Source organism: Panthera pardus, unplaced genomic scaffold (assembly GCF_024362965.1).
Source record: "Panthera pardus isolate Hobbes unplaced genomic scaffold, ASM2436296v1 HiC_scaffold_15, whole genome shotgun sequence".
NCBI classification, from domain to species: domain Eukaryota; kingdom Metazoa; phylum Chordata; class Mammalia; order Carnivora; family Felidae; genus Panthera; species Panthera pardus.
Window position 1 is genome coordinate 51,399,803 of NW_026526710.1, and position 15,521 is coordinate 51,415,323.

The 15,521-nt window shown below is 39.2% G+C and overlaps 1 protein-coding gene across 3 annotated transcripts in view; it reads left to right on the forward strand.

Annotated features, from left to right (window-relative positions):
- GALNT1 (polypeptide N-acetylgalactosaminyltransferase 1) overlaps positions 1-15,521 on the forward strand; it is a 127,322-nt gene that overhangs the window by 45,973 nt on the left and 65,828 nt on the right. For 2 of the 3 annotated variants that reach the window (XM_019465395.2, XM_053902581.1), the window contains exon 2: positions 2,266-2,320. The exons of the other annotated variant lie outside the window; for it this stretch is intronic. The gene's annotated coding sequence lies outside the window, so the exon portion shown is untranslated. The remainder of the gene's footprint in view (positions 1-2,265; positions 2,321-15,521) is intronic. 3 annotated transcript variants of the gene reach the window in all.

Sequence of the window (15,521 nt, forward strand, 5' to 3'; positions counted from 1 at the left end):
GCTTGCAGGCTAATGAGAGAGTCCCAGGAAGAAGACACAGATACGGGACCCACTGGCACACCAGGGGTGAATCTTTACACTTGGCAAATTTCCCAAGGAGGGTGTGTGGAGTGACAGTCAGCCTGGGGACAGATCCAAGGCAGAGTGGGAGGAACTAGTAAAGAAGACTGCAGAGGATGATCAGAAAAGGAGGAGAACAAGGAATGACCCCGGGAGACAAGAAAAGAAGATGTTTTAGATATTACGAATGATTTGGAGAAAGAGACCTGTTTTGGTAGTTAGAATACTAGAGTAACTTGATCAAACTGTTTCGCTGAAGCGAAGTCAGACCACACTGGGTTGAGGAGTTGAGAAATTAGAGAATAAAGACAACTTGCACAGAGATGATAATCTGGGGGAGGAGGGCAGATTATGGAGCCCAGGGCTATGGTTGGTGTTTGGGCAGAAATACAAACACCTTTGGAGAGTTTGGGGACTTCATAGCCAGAAAATAGGATGAGCCCCTGGCCTGGAGGAAGTTCCTGCCGGATCCTTCCCAAAAACTACTTCCCACTCTCTGAGGGGTTTGTCGTTGTTGATGGTGGCCGTGTTCTATTTCCTAGTGTCTTGAGTTCATGGTTGGAGGAAAGGTGTACATTTTCTGAAACTGCAGTGTTCTGAGGTAATGACTTGGCATTTGTATAAAAGGGATAAAAACATGGGAACACTATGGTCAACATTGCTCTTCGAACTCCTTAGCTTGCCAATCAAGATTTTTCTTGTTCTGAACATACTCTTTCAGCCATGTCTTCCAGTTTTTCTTTGCTGTCCCCTAGACATCCCCTGCATTTTCCTGCCTCTCTTATTTTAGCTCAGACCGTTTTGTCTCCTTGAAATATCCTTTTTCCCTTTCCTAACTCAAACTGGTTCCTCCATCATTCTCCCCCACCAGTTTCTCTCCCTTGTGCACTACAGCCCCTTGTGACGTGGGACCTGTTGCAAATATGAAAAAGCATTTTATAAACCGTGAAGTGCCACGCAGACTTACCTTGTTCTCTCTCCCCCGTGAACTGCAAGCTCATTGAGGACAGGCACTGAGCCTTTTTCATATTCATATGCATCAGACTACTTATGTGCCTTGCACATATTTGATATTTATTAAAGTTTGAATAAATTAGGGATATGTGAGTCTGTGGTAGATTAAATAATGCTGTGTCTAAGATGGGCATGTTATACACCAAGTTCTGTTTTGTAGCTGTTAAATTTATGCTAAAATTCTGCTTCTTTGCAGTCTCCTGTAAAAGTAGACTCCTTAATTTGGACCCTTCACTGATTCGCATCTTGTTTTTTTCTTCATAGCATACATACCTGTGTAAATCAATAACTGTAGGTTGCGGCGTGGTGTATTGGGATGCTTTCAACTGTAGTAGCAGAGTATCCGGTTAAACAATGAGGGTTTTATCATCTCGGGTAACAGTAAGTCCAGACATAGATTTCAGGGTTGGTCTGTTCAGTGGCTCTGTGATATTGTCAGGTTCCTATGTGCTTTCCGTATTTTAACTTTGTCACCCTAAACATGTTGATGTTGGCATCCCTCATGAGTCAAGATGGCTGCTATAAATACACTTCTAAATATACTATACACACAATATCCAAAGGTAGAAAAGTATAGTTTCTCCTTCAACATCTTTGAGAGAGGATAACTTTTCCTGAATGCACCCAACAGATTTCCTCTCAGGTGCTGTTGGTTGAGATTTGGTCACTTGCACCAGCAAGAGGAATAGAACAGCCATGGCTGGCTTGAATGAAACGAAAATACAAGAATAGGTAGTCTCGCAGAGAATGATCAGTTGAATTCAGTTGGTAGTCTAATGCAGTGAAAAACATGGTGGGTTGGGGTGGGATGAGGAATAAACAGGACCTGCTCCAGGTGCTATTTGTCTTTGGACTGCCCACCTGGAAAGTTAATATCCTGTTAGATTTCTAAGAGGAGGAATGACTCTTTTATAGTCTTTCCACTGAGCTTGAGGTTGGATCTCAGTGATATTTTATTCATTGACTCACTCATGCACTAGACATTAACTAAATACCTACTATGTGCAAGGTTTGGAGAAATACCGATTATGTGCCTGTGCTCAGCATTGGGGAAGTAGCTGAATAAGACATGGTTTTTGCCCTCAGATGCGGCTGACCTAAAGTCAGTGGAATAGCATGGCTGAAGTAATAAGGGGGGAGGATAGAGTTATTCTGTAATAATCTGATTTTAGGAAATTTATTTTTCAACAGGACATGTGGGACATGTGGATTTGGGATATGAATTCATTTGAAAAACCACTTTGGGGTAAGTTGATAGCTGGGAGTGAATGACTTCAGGGTTTCACTTCCCTTACCTTGGGGTTTGCTTTTACAGCTATGTAGGTTTCACACTTATGTTGATTGGACTTTATGCCTCATATATACATAAGTTAATGGTTTGTACTAAAATCCAAGTTTAGTTATTTCAGAAATGTAACCATCAAGCATAGTCCTGGTACTAATTAGTGCATTCATATTTCATTAGGGAGGTCATTTTGAAGACTAGATGAACGTAACGTTTAGAAATAAAAAGGTTCTTATTATTTAGGTTTAACCTGCTTGAGCTCACCCAATAATCGTGTCAAGTGGGCTGGAAATCACTCATAGAATCAGTGTTGAAGATTCAGTGTTGAGAGTGCTTAGGTTGTTCAGTCGGGTAAGCATGAGACTCTTGATTTCAGCTCAGGTCATGATCTTGTGGGTCGTGGGTTTAAGCCCCGCATCAGGCTCTGCACTGAGAGTGCAGAGTCTGCTTGGGATTCTCTCTCTCCCCCTTTCTCTCTGCCCCTCCCCAGTCACATAACACTCACGAGGCGTGCACCTGTGCTCTCTCAAAATAAATAAACAAAAAAAGATTCAGGGTTAAAGTTTATCTCTGAGCTTTGCAGTACTGTAGCCATTTGAATAATCATTATATCAGTACAAATATAAAAGCTTCCTGATTTTTTGTTTTATTTAAGAAGGTGCCTCTAGAAAATACTATTCAATATTTACCAAGTGTGTACTATAATATTTAAGTGTTGTACATGACCCCATTTAATTTAGTGAAATCGAATTATAAGGTGGGCATGTTTTTCTCAGAGGAATAAAGAGCTCCTGGTTTATGCAAATAAAGAATAACACTGCTAGGATTGTTTGTTTTATTTATTTGCTTATTTATTCATTTATTTATTTATTGAGAGGGAGAGAGAGAGTGAGCATGAGCAGGGGAGGGGCCTGATGTGGGGCTCGAACTCAGGAACCCTGAGATCATGACTAGAGGCAAAATCACCAGTTGGCCACTTAAATGACAGATCCACCCAGGAGCCCCTGCTAGGATTGTTTAACTAGTAAGTGTTGGAATTGAAATTTGAACCCAAATTTGAATTTTAGCATTTGGCCTAATAGACACTAAACTTCTTTTTTCATATGCTGATTGTGTTGCGGGTTCCCAAGGCCTTCCCCAGGTTTAGTGATTGGCTAGGAGGACTCATAGGATTCAGCATATAGTTATAATAACAGCTAACATTACAGTGAAAGGATACAGAGCAGTATTGGCAAAGGGAAAAAGTACATAGGGTGAAGTCTGGAGGAAACAAGGCACAAGCCTTCAAGACCCTCTCCCAGTGGAGTCACATAAGCTGTGCTCCAGTAATAAATTGTGACAACATATGTGAAGTGTTACCAGTTGGGGAAACTCATTAGACTCAATGTCACTCTATTTATTCTGGGCTGGTCATGGAGGCACCCTCTGCCTAGCATGTACCAAAATTTCAGTCTCCCAGAAGAAAATCAGGTGTTTTGCACAAACCATATTGTTTGTACAAACAGACACAGTTAGACACTTATCACTTGAGCTAAGTGTTTTAACAGTATAGGGAACTGTTTGTCATTCAAATTCCCAGTTACCAACCAAGGGCCAACTTTGCAAGCCAGCCTTTCTAAGGATAAGAATCTTACGCCTGCTTTGTTAACTTTTCTCCTGTACATTGATTTATTCATTTAAGTAGATTGTGATTATGATCATTTAGCTTCTGAAAAATAATGAGAGAAGTGGGTATTATGGCAAACCAAATGCTTTAATGGTGTTTGTTTTGGGTGTGTGTGTGTGGGTGTCCCACGAATGACTGCCCATTAGTTTGGTTTGCTAGAAGGACTCCCCCAATGTAACGTTGTCCTCATGGCTAAGGTTTATTATAGCAAAGGATACAGTACAGGAACAGCAGGAAAAAGATACATACAGGTGAATGCCAGGAAGATCAGGCACAAATGTCCATGTCTTTCCTCTGTGAGGATCCCAAGGACATGACTTTCTGTGGCCAGCCCTGGTAACTAAAATTTAGGACCCGACCAGACACCAGGTGCACATCATAAATCTTGGTGATTACTTTAAACAATGCTGACAGCCTGATACATCCTGACCCATTGCCTTTAACATCCTTACCCAGTGACTGTGAACATTCCAGGAGTTTAGTTCTCAGAGTTTGGCCAGGGGTCATTGCCATGGCTCCAGGAATGCCCCAGAGATTAGCATGGACTGAGTGAAACAGACCTGCTATGTTAACTCTTTCCTCACAGTATCCTATGTGAAATAATGTTGCATTTGTTGAATGTACCGTTTAAATGCTGATATATTCTTCAGTACATGATATTCTAAACTTAGAAAAAACAATTGATAGTAAATAGTTGCTAAATTTCACTTCTTTAGAATTCTTTTCATTTCTTCTAGATTCTTTTCTTTTAAGGATTTATAGTAATGGTGACTTCTGGATTTACCATTTTTGTTTACAACTATTTGTGCCATATATGTTATATTAAATAATAGTACAGAAGGGTGTCTGGGCGCTCAGTCAATTTAGCATCCAACTTCAGTTCATGGGTCGTGAGTTGAAGCCCCACGTCGGGCTCCCTATCATCAGTGCCAAGCCCTCTTCAGATATCTGTCCCCCTCTCTCTTTGCCCCTCCCCTGCTTACGCTCTCTCAAAAATAAATGAACATTTATTTAAAAAAAAAGATGGTACAGAAATATGAACTTTAAACAGTTCAATTTAGATATTACAAAATTAACCTTTGCTTTATGAAGATCTTCCTTGTGAACATGGTAAGGTCTCTTTAATGGAATTTGCAGGTGCACAGAAAAACCATTTTTGCTGGAAAAGAATAACCCATACTTTAAAAACTGGCTGATTGCAGGATTTGAAACCAATCCGTTACTTAATCTGTTGCTATTTGAAACCTGTTTTGTGTTATGCAAAAAAGACAAAATGGATGGGAAAAGTTCCATGCTTGAAAGTGAGAGGTTCTGAGTTAACTAAATGAAATAGGTTTCTTTATTGCAGAACTTCATAGAACCTTTAGGGCAGTCAGTAGTAGACAGTATGAATCTCCCAGGGCGTATAGAGTATATAACATTTTCCTAACTTATTTGACCATGGAATTTCTTTAGTGACAACTTGCAGGTATGAGTCCTGCAGTAACAGTAAGAAAAGTAAGAAGCCATTAAACGGTTTTAGGTAAAGGAAAGACAGAAACAAAACAACTACAGAAACAAAATTAAAGAAAACCTTGTTGCAGAAAAGTTTAGTATCTTGCACTGCCTTCTGATAAAACCTGTTCAGAAACTTCCCTATCTGTCTGTCTTTTTCCTGTCAGGTTTCCTGAGTTGATGTTTGTCTTTTGTGATGTGAATGGCGTGTCTCTTAGATTGGTGTTTGACAGCATAAGTTTCCAGGGTGTGATTTGTTTCAGGCTAGTACCATCTGCAGTACCTGACACGGTGTCAAGAACATGGTTGGCCAAGACTCAGTAAGTATCAGAGAGTATAGAATTGACTCTAAAATACCGAAACTTTTTTTTTTTTTTAAGGAACAACAGTATAGTAGACATAAAAGTTGGATGCTATACATTTATTTTAATAATGATGTCATTTTATAAGACATTTTTGGGTTTTTCTTTTCTTTTTTTCTTCTTTTTTTAATGTTTATTTATTATTGAGAGACACAGAGAGACACAGCGTGGGCATGGGAGGGGCAGAGAGAGGAGGAGACACAGAATCGGAAGCAGGCTCCAGGCTCCGAGCTGTCAGCACAGAGCCCGATGCGGGGCTCGAACTCACAAACCGTGAGGTCATGACCTGAGCCAAAGTTGGACGCTGAACTGACTGAGCCACCCAGGCGCCCCTGAAATTTTTATTTTAAATGGCTCTTAAGTTGAACTCCTTATCACCAACTTCTTTTTTATGACTTGTATCATTATTTATTTACTATCATTTTTAAAAATTATATCCAAGTTAGTTAGTGTATAGTGCCATAATGTTTTCAGTAGATTCCAGTGATTCATCCCTTACGTATAACACCCAGTGTCTATCCCAACAAGTGTCTTCCTTAATGCCCTTTACCCATTTAGCCCATCCTTCCACCCACAGCCCTTCCAGCAACCCTCAGTTTGTTCTCTGTGTTTAAGAGTCTCCTATGTTTTGTCCTCCTCCCTGTTGTTATATTATTTTTGCTTCCCTTCCCTTATGTTCATCTGTTTTGTATCTTTAATTCCTCATATGAGTGACATCATATGATTGTGTTTCTCTGACTTATTTCGCTTAGCATAGTACTCTCGTTCTATCCACGTTGTTGCAAATGATGAGATTTCATTCTTTTTGATTGCTGAGTAACACTCCATTGTATGTATACACCACATCTTGTTTATCCATTCATCAGTTAACGGACATTTGGGCTCTTTCCATGATTTGACTATCGTTGATAGCACTGCTATAACAGTGCCCCTTTGAAACAGCACACCTATATCCCTTGGATAAATACCTAGTAGTACAATTGCTGGGTTGTGGGGTAGTTCTGTTTTTATGACTTGTATTATTTTTAATTTGTTTTCTCAGAACAGTAGAATTGATCCACCATAGACATGTAAATTCTTTTAACTACTAGATTTTTTTTTTCAGTATGTGGAATTTTTTTTTCATTCATGGGAGTTAAATGGTTGTCATAGCTAAGGAAGGCCAGTGGGTCAAGGGTAGCCAAGGCCCTCCTTAAGAAGTGGTACAAGGTGAGAAGGCTTCTTTAGCATCTATTAAGAATTATTATAAAGCTGTAATAAGTAAGACAGCAATGTGGTGTAGGGGTAGACGAACCAGTGGAACAGAACGTAGAAACCTGGAAATCAGGTTTATGACAAAGTTTGCATTGCACACCTTTAGTAAGGGGATGAACTTTCCATACATTGTACTGGGACAGTTGGTTATCCACATGGCAGAAAGTGACATTGAATCTTTACTTAAACCTGAAAGGTAAAACTTAAAAATTTTTAGACGTTAGAACAGTATCTTTAATGATCTCTAGATAGAGAAGAATTTCTTAAGACATAGAAAATGTGAACCACAAAAGACACCTCTTATTAAGAAGATAAGGTATAAACTGGGAAAATATTCTTGCAGTGCATGTAATTGACACAAGATTAGAATCCAGACTGCAACAAACATCTTTACAGACTAACAGAAAAAAGAAAACAACCCAGGGGTGCCCAACTCTTGATCTCAGCTCAAGTCTTGATCTCCAGATTGTGAGTTCGAGCCCCACGTTGTGCTCTGTGCTATGCATGGAGCCTACTTTAAAAAAAAAAAAAAAAAGACAAAACAACCCACTGAATGGAATAGTGGACTAGACTTCGTAGGCACATTAGAGAAGAGGAAATGGAATGACCAGTGGAAATGGAATGACCAGTAATGGCAGAGACCGTGGGGAGATGCAACTACATTAAGATACCAACTACACGCACCAGATTGTCAAAAAATAAGAAAGTCTGACATCAGTAAGTGTTGCCAGGGATATGACACATCCAGAGCTCTCATTTTGCTTACTATTTTGCTTCAACCACCTGGGAAAACAAATTGGTCATATTTAGTCATATTGAAAATATGCATACCCTGTGACCTAATACCCTTATGTATGGACTCTAGATCAGGGGTTGGTGACAACTCATGAGTTAAAAATGGTTTTTAACATTTCTAAATGATGAAAAAAAATTGTGTAATTTGTAATGTGAAGATTATATAAAATTCAAATTTCAGTCACCATAAATAAAGTTCTGTTGGAATACTATCATGCTTACTTATTTATATATCATTATGGCTGTTTTTGTGGTGTGGCACCAGAGTTGAATGGTTACACCAGAGATCTTCTGTCTAGTAAAGCCTAAAATGCTTACCACCTTACTCTTTGCAGAAGTGGTTTAGGACCCCATGCCCTAAATAAATACTCGTGTGTGTGTGTGTGTGTGTGTGTGTGTGTGTGTGTGTGTGCGCGCGCTGCAGCGTTGCGCGCGCGCGCCAGGAAACATGTTTAGGAATGTTCATAACAGTACTGTTTTTGATAATAGAAACCTAGAAAGAACCACATGTTCGTTAAATATCGAATGGATAAGCCGTGGTATGCTAAGCCAGTGGAGTACTGTTCAGTAGTGGAATGGACTGTAATCATATGCAACATACGGATGTGTCTCAGAACTCAGTATTAAAAAAAAAAAACGCAAGTCTCAGATTTTTCCATGTATAAGCAGTTCAGAAACAGACAAATAAATGTAAAAAGGCATTGCTAAGGATACCTGCGAGGTAAAACTATCAGGAAAAGAGAGAATGGTAAGTTTGGAATAGAGGTTGCCTTGGAGGAGCTGGGGAATAGATAGTATTAGAGAGGGAACTTTAAAGATTATGCCCTTCTTCCTTTTTAAAGTCTCATTTTAAATGTTTTTATTTTTGAGAGAGAGAGAGAGAGAGAGAGAGTGTGTGTGTGCACACACGAGCGGAGAAGGGGCAGAGAGAGAGGGAGACAGAATCCCAAGCAGGCTCTGAGCTGTTAGTGCAGAGTCCAGTGCGGGGCTCAAACTCACGAACCGTGAGATACGACTTGAGCTGAAATCGAGAATGACACTTAATTGACTGAGCCACCTAGGCTCCCCAGATTATGTTCTTATTCTTAAACTGGGTGGTGGGTATACATGTGTGTTGTATTGTGAAACTTTATTTCAGTGCTGTGTTTTATACATACTTTTGATATTTGATAAGTTTTTGTGATTTGGAGCATTAAAAGGTATCTTTTCAAATAGTGTAATTTGCCTCATAATGTACAGTTATTTATAACTACCAGAAGGGAACCTCATCAGTGGGCCAGAACCTGCTTGATTTCACCTATAGGTCATTTCCTCTCACCACACCGCCCGCCAGCCCCCCCCCCCCCCCCCCCCCCCCCCGCCAACATCCCAGGTGTTCTGGTTGTGTCAGGAACCGATTTCAAACTCTTAAGCAGAAAAGGTGATTAGTAGAAGGATTGCTGATGTTTCTAGAAGCCAAGGAAGAGTCAGGGACTTTGTCTCCATCAGGACCCTCTGCCTCTTGTTCTGTATGCCTCTGCTTGGGCTCATTCTCTTGGGCTACAGGTGGGCTTTCTCCATGTGTTGGGCATTGTGGTTGACTGCAGAACTACATGCATAGCCTCAAGCTCTGTGACTTAAGAAGCCAAGGGAAGAGATCTTGTGGTTGGCCTGGCCAGATCATTTGACTGTGGCCAAGGGGCTGGGTCTATTACCAGAAGAAACCTTTGGGGGAAGGCAAGGAGAGCAAGGGTCAGAATCATGAACCTGGAAGCCCTCTCAGTTTGCATTTATTTTATGTCTGTTCTTTAAGTGTAAATCAGTATGTGGCATTCAACCTAGCTTGGTGAATATCAAGGCTATTTTGAAATGACAAGACATTTGTTATTGCCTAGGACTTGATATTCAGTGGTTGGGTGGGGAGGGGGGTTAGAAATGTCTGTTGTGTGTATTACTGAAAATCAAAATATAGCATTACCACAGAGATCTCTCTTGCTATCCCCTTTATAGTCATACCCATTTCTTTCTTTTCCCCCTAATAAGGACATTTAAAGATAATAAAATGTTTGAGTCAAAATAGACATTATGAACTTGCTTTAAGACATTTACTATATTCCAAATGACTGGGAGGACACTTGGCCCATTGGTGGTATTGTTTAACTGGGATTAGTAGTGTTTAGGTGGTTTTGTATCTTTTACTTTTTTGTGTTTGCCAAATTCCTTGCATTGAGCATATATTACTTTATAATCAGGAAAAATATTAACTTTTAAAGGTATTGCTGTAGGTTAAGTCAGTTTATTGCCTTGGAAACTGAGATTCCATTCAGGATACTAGTAAATTTTATAGGAGTCTATACCGTGAGAACCCCAAATGATAAACTTGTTCCCCAACCTGTAAACTTGTTAACACCTGGGAAACAGAGAAAGAGAATATCCAAATTCGTATGAAATGTGGACATCATTTTATACAGAATTTTTAGACTGGTTCTTAACTAGTCTTTGTTCAATACTCAGAATGAGAGTATGCTAATACCTAAAAATTGGTTTGCGTTTTTGTCTGGTGAATGAGCCTTCTCAGTGCCAAATTTTAGTCAGTAATCACTTGACAACTCAAAGACAGTGGGAGAAATGTTGGCCTAAACACTGCTTCCCAGGAAGCAGAAACCATAAAATTAAAAACTAAAGAACCAGAGGCCATACTTACCTTAGGCAGTAGGTAATAGGCCAGAATAGCTGCTCTTTGTTTTGACAATTTTGGCTTCAGTTATTATCTATTCACAGATTTACTTTTGTTACTGGTATAAGGTAGGATCCAAATTTATTTTTTACCATATGGAAGGCCATTTGTCCCTGTACCAGTTTTCTACTCTGATTTGTAGTAGCACCTGTCCAGTTTTCCACACATGTACAGGTTTGTTTTGGAGAACCACATGGTTTTGGATTCTTCTGTTTTGTTATAAATCCAGTCTCCAACAGCTTACTTTGTGTTTGGATTAGAATTATATTGAATTTATAGATTAATTTTGGGAAGAGACTGTTGTTTTTCTTTACTGAACATAGTATATCTATCCATTAGTCAGGTGTTCTCTTATATCTCTCAATAAAGCGCCACATTTTTTTATGTCTTACACATATTTTTTTAAGTTCATCCTCAAATACCTTAGGGTTTTTATAGCTATTTTGAATGTAATTTGTTTTCTTTTGCATATTTTAATTAGTTATTACTATACAGGAAGTTGATTGATGTTACATGTTCATCTTGTATTCAGCAACCTTGATGAAACCATGATTAGCTCTAATGGCTTATCTATTGATTTCTTTTAGAGTTTTGGTGTAGAAATCATGCTGTCTGCAGATAATTTTGTCTCCCCCCCTGCTCATCTTTTTTCCTTTTCTTGTCTTATTGCTTAGATTCTAGTATGGTGTCAAATTGAAGTAAAGATGCATAAGTCATGTTACAGAAATGCCTGAAAAGTTCTGTCATTAAATATGTTTACTGTGGGTTGAAGAATTTTCTTTCTAGGCCTATTTTGTTGTTGAAATTTTATAATTGATGAATAATGAATTATCTCCAAAGTTAATGACTCCAAACAACAGACATTTATCGTATTTGCTTTGGGTCAGGAATGCAAGAGCAGCTTAGCAGGGTGGTGTTGACTCAGGATCTTTCTGGATGTTGCAGTCAATGTCAGCAGGAGCTACAGCCATCTGAAGGGCTAATTGGGACTGCTTCCAAAGGGTTCACTTCCGTGCCTGGTGTAATAGATGCCTGGGGGTCTGTTGGTAGGAGGCTTCAGTTTCTTTCTATGTGACCCTCTTTATATGGATGCTTGAGTATCCTTCTGACATTAGTGCTGGCTTTTCCCAGAGTGTGATCTGAGAGAAAGGTAGGAGGAAATGTGTTTTATGACTAGCCTTGAAACCACACACCATTACTTCCACCATATTCTGTTGGTTAGAAGCAAGTCACTAAGTCCAGCCCCACTCTAGGAGGGAAATTACAGTCCACAGAAATTATTTTTCATCTTAATTTTTTAAAAGTCTGTCTGCCCTAACAAAGTTGCATAAGATCAAAGGCTTCTCTCTGTATATCTTTACCTTAGACACCTCCTTTGAGCCTCAAACTTTTGTATCCTAGCTGTGGTTAATATCTCTTCTTGAAGGTATCAGGGTTACCTCATACTTAACATGTCCAAAGTCAAACTTAAGTTTCTTCCCATCTTGCTTCTCCTTCTTTTCCTCTTTTGTTGGTCCCTGTTTCTGTGACTGGCACCATTCTGCATCCAGTTGCATAAGCTAGTATTTCCTCCTGTCTAATTCATCCTTAAATCCCATTGAATTTGTTCCTGAATACCTCTTGAATCTGCCCACTTTTATCCAGCTTCCAGCTTTATCTTAATCACAGGTTTCCTCTTCTTTTGTCTTTGATCCCCTGACCTTTCAGTGTTGGGCTCCTTTCTGCTACAGAGCCCTTGCTACTCACCGCCTCAAATTTTTCATCTCAAGTCATGTCTTCCTCAGGGAAGCCTTTTTGACAGTCAGATATTTGTTTATATTGCTGTGTACCTCCCCTCAAAAAGTTATCACCACTGAAACTTTATGTATATGTGACTGTTTGATTAATGCTTGCTTTCCTGGAGCCAACTCTAAATTTCATAAGGGTAGGGAGTGTGCGTTTTGTCTATTTTTGTATTCCCTACATTTGACACATTCCCTATATTTACCGAATTTGTGTGCATTGAATGAATTAATAAGCGAATGAATATGTTTGATTATAGCTCTGAGAAATAGAGTAAATGGAATATATAACTAGTAAATAAAATAATTTAGCCTTCCCTTACTATGTTAGAGGATAACTATCATGTTTTTAAGTCGTTAGTGTTTCTGACAGAAGTTCCAGCTACAAATTAAGTGAATAGATCTGTCGAAAGGGCCCATCTCTCCTACCTCTGTTGGGTCAGTATGATGCCAAGCTAGTGATCCGAGGTGCCTGAGAATACTGTGTTCCTGTTAGAGGAGAGATATACACTACGATGTACCCAGAAGTCAAAAGCTTTAGGTCTAAGAGAATGAAACTTCCATTTTTTCGTAAAGATACTATTGAGCCAAGACTCTCTTCTTAGACTTGAAACTTCTGGAGAACCTTGATTAGAAGTATGAGAGATTAGAATGATTAGAAGTATGATTAGAAGTATGATTAGTATTAGTATGATTAGAAGTAGGAGAGAATAATTAGTTCTAGGGGCGCCTGGGTGGCTCAGTCGGTTAAGTGTCTGACTCTTGGTTTCGGCTCAGGTCATGATCTCACAGTTTGTGGGTTCAGGCCTTGCGTCAGGCCCTGCACTGACAGTGCAGAGCTTGCTTGGGATTCTCTCTGTCTCTCCCTTTCTCTCTGCACTTCCTGTGCATGTGTGTGTGCACTCTCTCTCTCTTTCTGTCTCTGTCTCTCTCTCAAAACATTATAAACTTTAAAAAGAATAATTATTTAGCCCTAGAAAATGCTGATGAATCTTTGGAGGAACTTGACAGTATGACATAGAGTAGGATCAGAAGTTTGCTGATACATGCTTTCAACAATAGCCAAATTATGGAAAGAGCTTAAATGTCCATCAGCTGATGAATGGATAAAGAAGATGTGGTTTGTATATACAATGGAATACTACTTGGCAATGAGAAAGAATGAAATCATGCCATTTTGCAGCAATGTGGATGGAACTGGAAGGTATTATGCTGAGTGAAATAAGTCAGAGAAGGACAGATACCATGTTTTCACTCATAGGTAGATCTTGAGAAACTTAACAGAAGACCATGGGGGAAGCGAAGGGGAAAAAAAAAATAGTTACAAACAGAGAGGAAGGGAGGCAATCCATAAGAGACTCAAATACAGAGAACAAACTGAGGGTGGATATGGGGGTGGGGGAGAGAGGAAAATGGGTGATGGGCATTGAGGAGGGCACTTGTTGGGATGAGCCCTGTGTGTTGTATGTCAGTGATGAAGCATGGGAATCTACCCCAAAAACCAAGAGCACACTTTACACACTGTATATTATCCAATTTGACAATAAATTATATTTAATATATATATAAATAAATAAAAAGAACTCTGCTGATATAATTGATCACTGTACTTTGATATTAATTATGATTTTATAACTTAAAAAAATTAGGTAGTCAAATGCATTTCAAATGGAAAGTTTTAATTTATCATTGTTGGGACAAAAACTGTGAGCTTTAAGTGACTTCCAAGATAAATTCTGGTGTGTGTCATTTGAGGAAATGTACACCGTTTGTCTGCTTCTGAAATTGGCATTGTTTCTTTGAAGTATTCCCCCCATATTTATCTTTCTTTTTTTTAAGGGAATTGAGGTTGAATTCAGCTTGCCCTTTTAGATGTAGTTTTATGAGTTTGGACAAATGGACAGAGTCATCTGACCACCACCACAAGCAAGATCCTGCAATGTTTTCATTATCACAAGTTCCTTCATGCCCCTTTTGAGGCAGTTCTCTCCTTCCTCCACAGCCCCTGGCAACCGCTGATTGATTTCTGTGTCCATAGTTTTGCCTTTGCTGGATTGCCCTCTAAATGGAATCATGCAGTATACAGTATGCAGCATTTTTGTGACTTCTTTCACTTAGCATAATGCTTTTGAGATTCACCCAAATGATTGCATATATATCAAGAGTTTGTTCTTTTTAGTTGCTAGGTTAGTATTTCACTGGTGTGGTACAGTTTGTTTATCCATTTACCAGGTGATGGACATTTGGATTGTGTCCAGATTTTGATGATTACGGTTAAGCTGCTGTAAAGATTTATGTACAGGTCTTTGTGTAGACATATGTTTTCCTTTCTCTTAAGTAAATAGCCAGGGACGGAATTGCCAGATTCTTGTAGGAAGAAACTGCCAGTTTTCCAGAGAGGCTGTACCCTTGTGCATTCCCCTGGCAGCATTATTATAGTCGCAGTTGCAGCAATTCCTAGCTAGCACTTGGTAGTTTTCTTCTTCCCTTTAGCCATATATATCGGCACATAGTGGTGTTTCACTGTGGTCTCAATTAGCAGTTCCCTAAAAGCTAATGATGTTGAACATCTTTTCACGTGCTCATTTACCATCTGTATTGGTTTTTTGGTGATAAAATCGATGAAACCTTTTGCCTATTTTACTGGATTGTTTTGTGTTTTTTTAAGTTTATTTATTTTGAGAGAGGGAGGGAAGGAGGGAGAGAGAGAGAGCGAGCACGCAGAAGCAGGGGAGGAGCAGAGAGAGAGAGGAAGAGAGAATACCAAGCAGGCTCTGCACTGTCAGTGCGGAGCCCAATGTGGGGCTTGAACTCATGAGCCACCAAATCATGACCTGAGCCAAAACCAAGAGTCAGATGCTTAACCGACTGAGCCACCCAGGTGTCCCTGGATTGGGTTTTCTTTTCTTTTCTTTTCTTTTCTTTTCTTTCTTTCTTTTTTTTTTTTTTTTTTTTTTTTTTTTTTTACTGTATTTTAAGAGTTCTTCTATTCTGGATATAAGTCATTTATCAGATATGCAATTTGTAAATATCTTCTCCCAATCTGTGACTTGCTTTTTTTATTTTTTTAACTGTCTTTTGGAGAAGATTTTGA